We start from the raw sequence: 15,484 nt of genomic DNA, 5'->3' as shown, positions 1-15,484 counted from the left end.
GACCAGCTGAACTATGTCTAGCCCAGCGGAGAGCAGATGGGCGGCGCGATGAGACGCTCTGTCCCTAACAGGCGCATCAGGACCTTTCTAGACCCAGTGGCGATCACCTCTTCAATTTACGTGACACCCAGTTTGCATCACAACGCTGGGTGGATAAATATATTTGGGAAACATTGGCTGGAAATCGAACCGGGACCTCGTGGACATGAGTTCAACGCTCTAGCCATTACAGTAGGTATCCCCTTCGGTTATTAACTAAAAGCAACAAACCACTTGGCGTCACAGCCCATTTTTGATTGTAAGCCGGCTCCAGCACCATCCGCTAGAGACTAGCTGAACTCTCTCTAGCCTAGCGGAGAGCAGGTGGTCGGCGCGATGAGACGCTCTGTCCATAACAGGCGCATCAGGACCTTTCTAGACCCAGTGGCCATCACCTCTTCAATTTACGTGACACCCAGTTTGCATCACAACGCTGAGTGGATAAATATATTTGGGAAACATTGGCTGGAAATGAACCCGAGACCTTGGGGACATGAGTTCAACGCTCTAGCCACTACATTAGGTATCCCCTTCAGTTATTAACTAAAAGCGACAAACCACTTAGCGTCACAGCCCATTTGTGATTCTAAGTTTGCTCCAGCACCATCCGCTAGTGACCAGCTGAACTATGTCTAGCCCAGCGGAGAGCACATGGCCGGAGCGATGAGACGCTCTGTCCCTAACAGGCGCATCAGGAAATTTCTAGACCCAGTGGCCATCACTTCTTCATTTTACGTGACTCCCAGTTTGAATCACAACGCTGGGTGGATAAAGAAATTTGGGAAACATTGGCTGGAAATTGAACATGGGACTTCGAGGACATGAGTTCAACGCTCTAGCCACTACAGTAGGTATCCCCTTCGGTTATTAACTAAAAGCAACAAACCACTTGGCGTCACAGCCCATTTGTGATTGTAAGCCTGCTCCAGCACCATCCGCTAGTGACCAGCTGAACTATGTCTTGCCCAGCGGAGAGCAGATGGCCGGCGCGGTGAGACGCTCTGTCCATAACAGGCGCATCAGGACCTTTCTAGACCCAGTGGCCATCACCTCTTCAATTTACGTGACACCCAGTTTGCATCACAACGCTGAGTGGATAAATATATTTGGGAAACATTGGCTGGAAATGAACCCGAGACCTTGGGGACATGAGTTCAACGCTCTAGCCACTACATTAGGTATCCCCTTCAGTTATTAACTAAAAGCGACAAACCACTTAGCGTCACAGCCCATTTGTGATTCTAAGTTTGCTCCAGCACCACCCGCTAGTGACCAGCTGAACTATGTCTAGCCCAGCGGAGAGCACATGGCCGGAGCGATGAGACGCTCTGTCCCTAACAGGCGCATCAGGAAATTTCTAGACCCAGTGGCCATCACTTCTTCATTTTACGTGACTCCCAGTTTGAATCACAACGCTGGGTGGATAAAGAAATTTGGGAAACATTGGCTGGAAATTGAACATGGGACTTCGAGGACATGAGTTCAACGCTCTAGCCACTACAGTAGGTATCCCCTTCGGTTATTAACTAAAAGCAACAAACCACTTGGCGTCACAGCCCATTTGTGATTCTAAGTTTGCTCCAGCACCATCCGCTAGTGACCAGCTGAACTATGTCTAGCCCAGCGGAGAGCACATGGCCGGAGCGATGAGACGCTCTGTCCCTAACAGGCGCATCAGGAACTTTCTAGACCAATTGGCCATCATCTCTTCAATTTACGTGCCACCCAGTTTGCATCACAACGCTAGGTGGATAAATATATTTGGGAAACATTGGCTGGAAATGAACCCAGGACCTCGGGGACATGAGTTCAACGCTCTAGCCCTACATTAGCTATCCCCTTCAGTTATTAACTAAAAGCAACAAACGACTTAGCGTCACAGCCCATTTGTAATTCTAAGTTTGCTCCAGCACCATCCGCTAGTGACCAGCTGAACTATGTCTAGCCTAGTGGAGAGCAGATGGCCGGCGCGATTAGACGCCCTGTTCCTAACAGGCGCATCAGGACCTTTCTAGACCCAGTGGCAATCACTTCTTCATTTTACGTGACTCCCAGTTTGCATCACAACGCTGGGTGGATAAAGATATTTGGGAAACATTGTCTGGAAATCGAACCCCGGACCTCGGGGACATGAGTTCAACGCTCTAGCCACTACAGTATTTATTTCCTTCAGTTATTAACTAAAAGCAAAAAAACCGCTTGTCGTCACAGCCCATTTGTGATTCTAAGCCTGCTCCAGCAACATCCGCTAGTGACCAGCTGAACTCTCTCTAGCCTAGCGGAGAGCAGGTGGTCGGCGTGATGAGACGCTCTGTCCCTAACAGGCTCATCAGGAGCTTTCTAAACCTAGTGTTCGTCACCTCTTCCTTTCACGTGACTCCCCAGTTTGCATCACGACGATGAGTGGGTGCCGAACATTTTAAAACACCGGCCAGGAATCGAACTCTGCACCACGTACACATGACTCCAACGTTCTAGCTACTAGAGTACGGTATCCCCTTCAGTTATTAACTAAAATGAAAAACCACATGGCGTCACAGCCCATTTGTGATTGTAAGCCGGCTGCAGCACCATCCGCTAGTAATCAGCTGAACTCTCTCTAGCCTAGCGAATAGCAGATGGTCAGCGTGATGAGACGCTCTGTCCCTAACAGACGCATCAGGAGCTCTCTAGATTTAGTGGTCGTCACCTCTAACTTTCACGTGACTCCCCAGTTTGCCTCAGAACGCTGGGTGGATAGAGAAATTTGGGAAATATGGGCTGGAAATCGAACCCGGGACCTCGGGGACATGAGTTCAACGCTCTAGCCACTACAATAGGTATCCCCTTCAGTTATTAACTAAAAGCAACAAACCACTTAGAGTCACAGCCCATTTGTGATTCAAAGGCTGGTCCAGCACCATCCGCTAGTGACCAGCTGAACTATGTCTAGCCTAGCGGAGAGCAGATGGTGGACGCGATGAGACGCTCTGTCCCTAACAGGCGCATCAGGACTTTTCTAGACCCAGTGGCCATCACTTCTTCATTTTACGTGACTCCCAGTTTGCATCACAACGCTGGGTGGATAAATATATTTGGGAAACATTGGCTGGAAATCGAACCCGGGACCTCGGGGACATGAGTTCAACGCTCTAGCCAATACAGTATTTATTTCCTTCAGTTATTAACTAAAAGCAAAAAACTGCTTGGCGTCACAGCCCATTTGTGATTCTAAGCCTGCTCCAGCACCATCCGCTAGTGACTAGCTGAACTCTTTCTAGCCTAGCGGAGAGCAGGTGGTCGGCGCGATGAGACGCTCTGTCCCTAACAGGCTCATCAGGAGCTTTCTAAACCTAGTGTTCGTCACCTCTTCCTTTCACGTGACTCCCCAGTTTGCTTCAGAACGCTGGGTGGATAAAGATATTTGGGAAACATTGGCTGGAAATCGAACCCGGGACCTCGGGGACATGAGTTCAACGCTCTAGCCACTACAGTATTTATTTCCTTCAGTTATTAACTAAAAGCAAAAAACCGCTTGGCGTCACAGCCCATTTGTGATTCTAAGCCTGCTCCAGCAGCATCCGCTAGTGACTAGCTGAACTCTCTCTAGCCTAGCGAAGAGCAGGTGGTCGGCGCGATGAGACGCTCTGCCCTAACAGGCTCATCAGGAGCTTTCTAAACCTAGTGTTCGTCACCTCTTCCTTTCACGTGACTCCCCAGTTTGCTTCAGAACGCTGGGTGGATAGAGAAATTTAGGAAATATGGGCTGGAAATCGAACCCGGGACCTCTGGGACATGAGTGCAACGCTCTAGCCACTACAATAGGTATCCCCTTCAGTTATTAACTAAAAGCAACAAACCACTTGGTATAACAGCCCATTTGTGATTGTAAGCCGGCTCCAGCACCATCCGCTAGTGACCAGCTGAACTATGTCAAGCCTAGCGGAGAGCAGATGGCCGGCGCCATGAGATGCTTTGTCCCTAACAGGCGCATCAGGACCTTTCTAGACCCAGTGGCCATCACCTCTTAAATTTACGTGACACCCAGTTTGCATCACAACGCTGGGTGGATAAATATATTTGGGAAACATTGGCTGGAAATGAACCCGGGACCTCGTGGACATGAGTTCAACGCTCTAGCCACTACAGTAGGTATCCCTTTCGGTTATTAACTAAAAGCAACAAACCACTTGGCGTCACAGCCTATTTGTGATTGTAAGCCGGCTCCAGCACCATCCGCTAGTGACCAGCTGAACTATGTCTAGCCTAGCGGAGAGCAGATGGCCGGCGCGATGAGACGCTCTGTCCATAACAGGCGAATCAGGAGCTCTCTAGATTTAGTGGTCGTCACCTCTTTCTTTCATGTGACTCCCCAGTCAGGCTCACGATGCTGTGTGGACGCCGAAAATTAGAAAACACCGGCCAGGAATCGAACTCTGGACCTCGTGGACATGAGTTCAACGCTCTAGCCACTACAATAGGTATCCCCTTCAGTTATTAACTAAAAGCAACAAACCACTTGGCGTCACAGCCCATTTGTGATTGTAAGCCGGCTCCAGCACCATCCGCTAGTGACCAGCTGAACTATGTGTGGCCTAGCGGAGAGCAGATGGCAGGCGCGATGAGACGCTCTGTCCCTTCCGCTTTCCGCTAGGCTAGACATAGTTCAGCTGGTCACTAGCGGATGGTGCTGGAGCAAACTTAGAATTACAAATGGGCTGTGACGCTAAGTGGTTTGTTGCTTTTAGTTAATAACTGAAGGGGATACCTAATGTAGTGGCTAGAGCGTTGAACTCATGTCCCCGAGGTCCTGGGTTCATTTCCAGCCAATGTTTCCCAAATATATTTATCCACCTAGCGTTGTGATGCAAACTGGGTGGCACGTAAATTGAAGAGATGATGGCCAATTGGTCTAGAAAGTTCCTGATGCGCCTGTTAGGGACAGAGCGTCTCATCGCGCCGGCCATCTGCTCTCCGCTAGGCTAGACATAGTTCAGCTGGTCACTAGCGGATGGTGCTGGAGCCGGCTTACAATCACAAATGGGCTGTGACGCCAAGTGGTTTGTTGCTTATAGTTAATAACTGAAGGGGATTTTTACTGTAGTGGCTAGAGCGTTGAACTCATGTCCACGAGATCCAGAGTTCGGTTCCAGGCCGGTGTTTTCCAATTTTCGGCGTCCACACAGCGTTGTGAGCCTGAGTGGGGAGTCACATGAAAGAAAGTTGTGACGACCACTAAATCTAGAGAGCTCCTGATGCGCCTCTTAGGGACAGAGCGTCTCATCGCGCCGGCCATTTGCTCTCCGCCAGGCTAGACATAGTTCAGCTGGTCACTAGCGGATTGTGCTGGACCAGCCTTTGAATCACAAATGGGCTGTGACGCCAAGTGGTTTGTTGCTTTGAGTTAATAACTGAAGCGGATACCTATTGTAGTGGATAGAGCGTTGAACTCACGTTCCCGAGGTCCAGAGTTCGATTTCTGACCGGTGTTTTCCAATGTTCGGCATCCACACACCGTCGTGAGCTTGACTGGGGAGTCACGTGAAAGAAAGTGGTGACGACCACTAAATCTAGAGAGCTCCCGATGCGCCTTTTAGGGACAGAGCGTCTCATCGCGCCGGCCATCTGCTCTCCGCTAGGCTAGACATAGTTCAGCTGGTCACTAGCGGATGGTGCTGGAGCCGGCTTACAATCACAAATGGGCTGTGACGCCAAGTGGTTTGTTGCCTTTAGTGAATAACCGAAGGGGATACCTACTGTAGTGCCTAGAGCGTTGAACTCATGTCTTCGAGGTCCCGGGTTCGATTTCCAGCCGATGGTTCCCAAATTTCTTTATCCACCCTGCGTAGGGAGGCAAACTGGGGTCAGGTAAAATGAAGAAGTGTCGACAACTAGGTCTAGAAAGCTCCTCATGCGCCTGTTAGGGACAGAACGTCTCACCGCGCGGACAACCTGCTATCACCTAGGCTAGAAATAGTTCAGCTGGTCAATAACAGATGGTGCTGGAGAAGTCTTAGAATCACAAATAGGCTGTGACGCCAAGCGGTTTTTTGCTTTTAGTTAATATACTGAAAGGGATAAATACTGTAGTGGCTAGAGCATTGAACTCATGTCCCCGAGGTCCCGGGTTCGATTTCCAGCCAATTTTTCTTAAATATCTTTATCCACCCAGCGTTGTGATGCAAACTGGGGGTCAGGTAAAATTAAGAGGTGATGGCCACTGGGTCTAGAAAGGTCCTGATGCGTCTGTTAGGGACAGAGCGTCTCATCGCGCCGGCCATCTGCTCTCCGCTAGGCTACACATAGTTCAGCTGGTCACTAGCGGATGGTGCTGGTGCCGGCTTACAATCACAAATGGGGTGTGACGCCAAGTGGTTTTTTGCTTTTAGTTAATAACTGAAGGGGATACCTACTGCAGTGGCTAGAGCGTTGAACTCATGTCCCCGAGGTCCCGGGTTCGATTTCCAGCCCATATTTCCTAAATTTCTCTATCCACCCAGCGTTCTGAGGCAAACTGGGGAGTCACGTGAAAGGAAGAGGTGACGACCACTAGGTCAAGAAAGCTCCTGATGCGCCTGTTAGGGACAGAGCGTCTCATCGCGCCGGCCATCTGCTCTCCGCTAGGCTAGAGAGAGTTCAGCTGGTCACTAGCAAATGGTGCTGGAGCAGGCTTAGAATCACAAATGGGCTGTGACGCCAAGCGGTTTTTTGCTTTTAGTTAATAACTTAGAGCAAATGGCCGGCGCGATGAGACGCTCTGTCCCTAAGAGGCGCATCAGGAGCTCTCTAGATTTAGTGGTCGTCACAACTTTCTTTCATGTGACTCCCCAGTCAGGCTCACAACGCTGTGTGGACGCCGAAAATTGGAAAACACCGGCCTGGAACCGAACTCTGGATCTCGTGGACATGAGTTCAACGCTCTAGCCACTACAGTAAAAATCCCCTTCAGTTATTAACTATAAGCAACAAACCACTTGGCGTCACAGCCCATTTGTGATTGTAAGCCGGCTCCAGCACCATCCGCTAGTGACCAGCTGAACTACCTTTCACGCGACTCCCCAGTCTGGCTCACGACGTTGGGTGGACGCCGAAAATGAGAAAACACCGGCCAGGAATCGAACTCTGGACCTCGTGGACATGAGTTCAACGCTCTAGCCACTACAATAGGTATCCCCTTCAGTTATTAACTAAAAGCAACAAACCACTTGGCGTCACAGCCCATTTGTGATTGTAAGCCGGCTCCAGCACCATCCGCTAGTGACTAGCTGAACTATGTGTAGCCTAGCGGAGAGCAGATGGCCGGCGCGATGAGACGCTCTGTCCATAACAGGCGCATCAGGACCTTTCTAGACCCAGTGGCCATCACCTCTTAAATTTACGTGACACCCAGTTTGCATCACAACGCTAGGTGGATAAATATATTTGCTAAACATTGGCTAGAAATGAACCCGAGACGTCGGGGTCATGAGTTCAACGCTCTAGTAACTACAGTAGGTATCCCCTTCAGTTATTAACTAAGTGGAACAAAATACTTGGAGTCAAAGCCCATTTGTGATTGTAAGCAGGCTCCAGCACCATCCGCTAGTGACCAGCTGAACTATGTCTAGCCTAGCGGAGAGCAGATGGCCGGCGCGATGAGACGCTCTGTCCCTAACAGGCGCATCAGGACCTTTCTAGACCCAGTGGCCATCACCTCTTAAATTTACGTGACACCCAGTTTGCATCACAACGCTGGGTGGATAAATATATTTGGGAAACATTGGCTGGAAATCGAACCCGGGACCTCGTGGACATGAGTTCAACGCTCTAGCAACTACATTAGGTATCCCCTTCGGTTATTAACTAAAAGCAACAAACCACTTGACGTCACAGCCAATTTGTAATTGTAAGCCGGCTCCAGCACCATCCGCTAGTGACCAGCTGAACTATGTGTAGCCTAGCGGAGAGCAGATGGCCGGCGCGATGAGACGCTTTGTCCCTAACAGGCCCATCAGGAGCTTTCAGGACCTACTGATCGTCACTTCTTTATTTTACGTGACTCCCAGTTTGCATCACAACGCTGGGTGGATAAAGATATTTGGGAAACATTGGCTGGAAATCGAACCCGGGACCTCGGGGACATGAGTTCAACGCTCTAGCCACTACAGTATGTTTCCCCTTCAGTATATTAACTAAAAGCAAAAAACCGCTTGGCGTCACAGCCCAATTGTGATTCTAAGCCTGCTCCAGCACCATCTGTTATTGACCAGCTGAACTATTTCTAGCCTAGCTGATAGCAGATTGTCCGCGCGATGAGACGCTCTGTCCCTAACAGGCGCATGAGGAGCTTTTTCGACTTAGTTGTCTACACTTCTTCATTTTACGTGACCCCAGTTTGCCTCACTACGCAGGGTAAAGAAATTTGGGAACCATCGGCAGGAAATCGAACCCGGGACCTCGGAGACATGAGTCCAACGCTCTAGCCACTACAGTACGTATCCGCTTCAGTTATTAACTAAAAGCAACAAACCACTTGGCGTCACAGCGCATTTGTGATTGTAAGCCGGCTCCAGCACCATCCGCTAGTGACCAGCTGAACTATGTGTAGCCTAGCGGAGAGCAGATGGCCGGCACGATGAGACGCTCTCTCCCTAACAGGCGCATCAGGAGCTTTCTAGACCTAATGGTCGACACCTCTTCCTTTCACGTGACTCCCCATCAGGCTCACGACGATCGGTGGACGCCGAAAATTGGGAAACACCGGCCGGGAATCAAACCCGGAACCAGGCTCTAACCACTAGAATACGTTCTCCCCTATTATTATATTATAGACGTATTATTTCGGTCTCCTCCGAGGGGTACTCTCAGAGCTCCGGCCAGGCAGTGCTCCCTCAAAAATATGTCTGAAGGAAACACTGGTGAATAAAGTGTTGATTTAACCACCAGCCGGATCGTGTTCGAAATTTGTTGTGTTGATGGAAGTTTTCGTTTTATTCTCGTCCAAATGCAGCACATACTTGAGAGATATTCTCTTGACCTTTCTCAAACAGTGTCTTCACAGAAAAAATTGAAAACTTAAGTGTTGAAACAACTCCCTGAGGTTACCACTCAACTGTGTTATTTTTATATGTGTATCCATGTCAGAATATCTAATAACTATCAGTGAAAATTTGTATTAATTTTTATTTCTTGCTAAGAGCAAACACCGTAAATTTGACATTTATACAAAGTAACATACTACACATTACCCGCTAATTCTTCAAAATAATGTGAGCATAGGTATTCTCTGACAACATTTACATGAGAGGAGTTCTACACAGGATTGCTAACTTTTCTTTAGGACAATCGTTGTTGGAACGCCCCACCCTCACCCGCGGAGACAGCTCCGCTACGGCGAGTCATTGAAAACAATGTAAATAATGAGCTGAATAACGCGAACCTTGAATGAAAGCGACACTGTATCTTTTCGTTTTCCCGCTCATTGCTCATCACTATGTATAAGCAATATATGCAAGAAATTCAAACCAAAACAACTGCAGTTTATTTAATATAAACCAAGTTTAGAGAGTAAACTATATATAATTTTTTATATCACAAATGAGTGCGTAACATTGTTAAGTAGTTTGACAAAAAGTTTTACTAAGAATCAAGTATTTTTTAAAATTCAAACCAAAAGAATTGTAATTTATTTAACATAAGCAACGTTTAAAATGATAGGATGTTTGGTTTCTATCATAAACAAATGAGTTTCTTTAAAGAATGACTGAAACAGACTATCTATCAACTAAACAGACTTGTATGAGCTACTTCAAGTAGATGTTGGTCTAACTCAGATATAATCTCCTCACCTTTTGAGTTTAAGAGATCCCAATATGATATTAGTGCGTGGCTGATATTCAGTAGTCAATGATCCTTCACTAAAACGCTAAGTGTTCTGCACAGTAAGCAGAAAACAATAAAAAGAATCTTACCGTAAACAGAAAGGTACAGTCGATAGTAAAACAATCATATGCTGTAAACTTCACTTTCCTGTCTCGAAGCAGCTTCTTAAATTCTTCCAACTATAGAAGAATAAAATAGAAAACACGAATTAATGTACAGAGTACTTCCTAATGTAGCACAATTTATTCTCATGATATTTACTTCATCCTTTCAAAGGTTGTGATGCTTCTAAAACATTCTATACTATAGCATATTCTGAGATGTTTTAGAAACATACTAGTGTTTAAAGATTTATTCTAAAAGACTTTCGAAAGTAAAGTAAGGAAACACTAGCAAGTTAAGTAAAGTGTGTGGTGGCTAACCATGACTGCTCTTGCTGATCATGAAAATATGTATCTACCTCCATTGCACAATAAATTGGATCTTATCAAAGTCTGTGAAAGTAATGGAACAAACATTATGTGGATTCATGTATTTACGACAGAACTTCCTAAACATTAGTGCTGCTGAAGTAAAACAAGGAATATTTCTAGCACCGGAAATTATTGAATTAGTGAATGATAAGTATTTCGTTGATTTGTTCAGCAATGTTGAAAAAAACAACATGACTGTCCTATGTAAACATATTTTAACGATCCCCACACCATGACAAAAGCACATGTCAACACAACACGTGTTATTGACTGTAAACAGCATAGCAGAAGAGAAGCCGACACGAAAGACACCGAGGAACGCCGAAAGAAGACGGACCTCACGGAAGCACCCGAAGACGACAGATAAAAGCCAGACCACCGAGGGACCCGGCATTAGTCGACCACTGATCAACTAACCAACACCTGGCCTGAGGTCGCATTGGACTAGGGGTACACCTATCCTTATCCGAGGTCGCATTGGATTAGGGATCCTTACTACAACCAAGCCTTGCGAAGCTGCCTTGGGCTAAGGGGGCTATCCTTCAAGATTCACCAGAACCAGCGGGTGGCTTGGAGACTGCCTTGAGAGAAGGGGCACTGTGGAAAACACCTAATTCCTCTCATCTGGTCAACAACAAGATATTCACTATTTTCATTCTTTGTAATCAAATACATTTTATATTTAACGAATTTAATAATAAATTGGTGAAGTGGAAGAGACTAGCTCGGACCGTCATCTAGCCTCTACCTATAAAGTCATTACAATATAAAAGATCTTTCTAAACACCATAAGACAGAGAATCATCATGATATTCTACATGAACTCGTGACATCCTACAACCGTATTGGATGTAACATGTCACTTAAGCTTCATTTTCTAAACGATCATTTGGATTTCTTCCCAGATAACCGTGGTGATTAATGTCGAACATGGTGAACACTCTCAGTGAAAGCATTCTTAAATGGATAAGCGTTATCGAGGCCAGCGGAGTACAACAATGATGTCCGACTACTGTTGAACGTTCCTGAGGCAAGTTCTGCAACACTTTTAGGCATGTTTCTTAACTTTTGTTTATTTCTACGTTCTTTATCTAATTTAATTTTACAGTTTAATCTACTATTCAACATCTAGTTATATGAGACGGGGAGTCTAAACATGCCCTCCAAAACACGCAGTTTAGCAGTATTCAAAAAGTCCACATGCTCCGAACGAGGATCAAATCCGTGACCTCCAGCACCAGTGAGTGTACTAATCAAGAGTGTCAGCAGTATCTCTTTGATTCTTTTGAGTACTAATGCTGATTGTTAAGCACTTTACCGTAGGAACTTTTGTTGCATCATGCCACATTGAAAAATACAAGTAATTATATGTAATTACGTAAGCTACAATACGAAATGTATTTTTATATGAAAACTGAGTCCGATGAAAACATTCTGCGAATTTGAGTCAGTGGCGAATGATTTTCCAGAAGCAATCTGTTTCCAGTGATATCAAAGTAGCTAGAATAGAATTACATCAGTACGAGGAAAAAGGCTCTTAAGTCATGAAGATTATCTTTACGTAGTGTAGTTACTCGACTATAAGACTATTTTTTTTTCAAATTTGTCATTTGAAAAATAGGAGTTGTCTTAATTTGCAGATTAAGCTTCGGTATTGAATGTTTTTACGTTGTACAGTATAATACAGTATTTTATATTGAACATTAAAATATACACTTGTTATTGTACTGATTGTTGTATTGTTTTGATTTTTAATACGATAAAAATGGTAGTGAAAATAAAAATGTATACACCGTATTTGATTTTTATTTATAGTACAGTCTTTCCCAGTATTTCTTCTTTCATTACTTAACCAACCAGTAATTGGCAAATTAATTTGTAATTTTGATTCTTGAGAATTTGTTTAAAAAATAAGAAAATGTTCAAAAAGTCTTTCAAAATACAGTGTTGCCTTATATTTGGGGTCCTCTTAATACGAATGAGGAAGATTTGTTTTTGTAATCTCATATTAAACAAAAATCTGCTCAATACTGGAAAAAGAACACAAACCTCTCGTGTACACAATGCTAAAGTGAAAGTTGCGAAGTAAATAATTTGGTCAACAGATTGATCGATTTAAGGATATTTTTGATTTTTCGGTGTGTTGTTCATTGTTTCCGTTAGCTTAATTTTCTTCAATTTTCGAACGTTTCTGTTAAAAAGTAGAAAGTGCCTTTTGATAGCCGAAGAGCACAGTGGTAAAATGGAATTGCAGTTCATTCTAGATTTTTATCTCTTTATGTGTTCCTGGTTTTGTTATATATTTGTGTCGGTTATGATTTGTAAATAAAACAGGAAATGAAATGTTTCAGTTTTACGTTCCACGTTTATGCCGTGGAGGCTAAAGACAAAATGAAATATTTGAGTTTAACGTTCAACGATTATGTCCTTTAGGCTATGGAAGACGAAGTAGTATAAAGGAGTCAGCGACGGTGAAAAATAAATGAAATAGTGGAAGGTAAAAAGTGGAAGAAAACTGCAGAACCTAGGGAAAATCCACGGACATAGAGTTTGTCCACCACAAAGCTCATTTGGCGCCACTTGGGATCGAACTGGCTACCCCATGCTACAAAAGTGAACGCTCTATCACATTTCTAATTTTACATGAATGTTGACAAGTACATTTTATTATACTACAAATCAAGAGAGGTAAGTCACTACAGAGAAGAAAGAATTACATTAGCCTTAGACAAACAAGAACTACAAGAAGTTTGCAAATGTCTCTGAAGAGTTACATTAAAGAAATACCACCTCCGAGTTTGTAAACACCAAGTAAAATCCAAGTGTGACAACTTGGTAGGATATTGTAACATATAGAACATAAAATGCCCATTCAACGAATTGATTGCATTTTGTTTGGTTTGCGGATACGAGTGATAGTCAAGAAATCGTAAGATGGAGAGAGAGAAAGTTGATGCTTGTCGACAAATTGGTCCCAGCATCCGACAAAAGAAATTACAAATTGATCGTGTGGGTACATGTGATGCGATGTATTGAAGTATCAAGTTGACCACATAAAGTACACTCCACTTGCACGACACGATGCATAAAGAATGATTTTTCATTTGTAGGCAACAATTCATAAATGAGGCAATGCCATACACTTTAACATCTGCTCTGAAACACTCCGAATTACAGTTTTTCCATATACGTTCCCAATTATAGTGAGGAAATTTTTGACACAGTAATGGACTAGCACTGGCATATACTGGTTCCATTAACAGAGAACAGAGTTGTTTGGAAGAGAAATAATTGGGATTATATTGAATACCACTGTAAGCCCAATATTACACAAGAATGTGTTCATAATCTGGGATCAATTTATAAAAATGACTTAAATGTGGATTTTTGGGAAATATACTGTATTTTCCGCTCAAAAGTGAACCACAGATACGTACGCCTATGGGTCGTTTGGTCCACATAATATCGGTAGGTTGTTCTCATATACATGTCTGACATTTTCACTAAATTTAATCCACCCGCAGAACATGGAAGACAAAGCATTTCTATTTATTCTAAAGAACAGACATGACCACATAACAGAAATACATAAAAGACCCAGTTTTCTCGCATACAGTTCTGTTAAGGTTTTTATACATGCTGCTCGTATATATCAAAATTGGGAGTAAATGTACGTATTTAGAAACCATTTTTAATACATTTAATCGACAATATTTTTGTTCTTAGTTAATAAGCGAATCTGCTGTACGATTGGATCCCATATTAAGTTGGAGGAGGAATTTAAATCATAGAGGAAACGTAACCCTAATATTTTAACAGTGTCGCCAATAGTATAATTATCCCCTAAAGGAAAATAATAAATACATAATAAAATATAACCGTAGATTTCATATAATATAGTTCCACTCACTTTTTGTCCCGTAAACAGTCTTGCAGATAACAAAGTTGCGTCGATGTCGTACCCATTGAAGTCACATCATCTGCAAAAGCTTGCACATTGGGTACCTGAAAATCATGCAACTTAGATTCATGCAGTTGCATCAATTTTCATAGTAAAACGTCGAGAACCGGGCAATATAATTACATACATAACGGAGATCCTTGTTTTATGCCAGCAATTAATATTGAAAGTGGTGGTGAGATGCCTATTTATTTGAAATTTCATTGTAGCATGTGTATACATTGACTGTACAAATGAGAGTGGAAAGCCATAAGTAGGAGAGCAAATAAGTAGTCATGAGATAGACAGTCAAAAACCTGTTTGAAATCAACGGATAATAGAAAAGCAGAATTCTTTTTAAACTTCTTGCATGCTGTGAGATCACGAATTTTACTAAGAGCTGCAAAAACATTATACTTCGGATTTAATACAGCATGGTAGTCACTGATGAGAAAAGGGTAGATCGTTTTAAGTCGATTTGAAAAAAATGATATATTGATTAAATAGTGTGGTGGGACAATAGTCATGAAGCGTGACTGCTTTCCCTTTACTTGGGATTAGTATTATTATTCCTAGATTATCATGTACGTTGACGGGAGAGTTCATTACACAATTCGCATAAAATATCCTGTAAAATTCTCCAATAATGCTTGTAAAGTTCATAAGGGATGCCATCAGGTCCTGGTCATTTACGATCTTTCCATGTTTGGAACGAGCGAAAGATCTCTTGTTTTTATACGGGTGACATGAGTTCACTAAGTTAATATTCAGGTACTTGAGGGAGTGGTAGTTGGAAATAATCACTAATAGTTAGCTGATCCTTAACAATCTTTCCCTACATGTCAGTAATTGGTAATGGTCTAATGAATGCGATGGTGGTCTGTAAGAAGATTACCATCTTCTGTCTGAAGAGTTCACATATTGAGAAAGTCGCTGTGTGTTGAGGTACATAATGGTAAAGAGACGGTTGATCGTTGGGAATTACATCAATTTTGTTGATTGTGACATAATATTCCTGAAGCATTTGTGTCTGAACACTGAAAATATGGGCTTTAATATCATTTATATGTTGATGATTGGTAAAACCACTAGGGCGGTTCCAGAAATCATTTAAAACACAGTAGTAGTATTTCAGTGTATTGTGTGTATTATGTTTTAGTTCACGACCTTTTGGGCCGGAAAACTTCCTATT

This window comes from Thermobia domestica, chromosome 4 (genome assembly GCF_964235325.1).
Source record: "Thermobia domestica chromosome 4, izTheDome1.hap1.1, whole genome shotgun sequence".
In the NCBI taxonomy this organism is placed as follows: Eukaryota; Metazoa; Arthropoda; class Insecta; order Zygentoma; family Lepismatidae; genus Thermobia; species Thermobia domestica.
The sequence above is the reverse complement of the archived record's forward strand: the minus strand, read 5'-3'. Positions refer to the sequence as shown.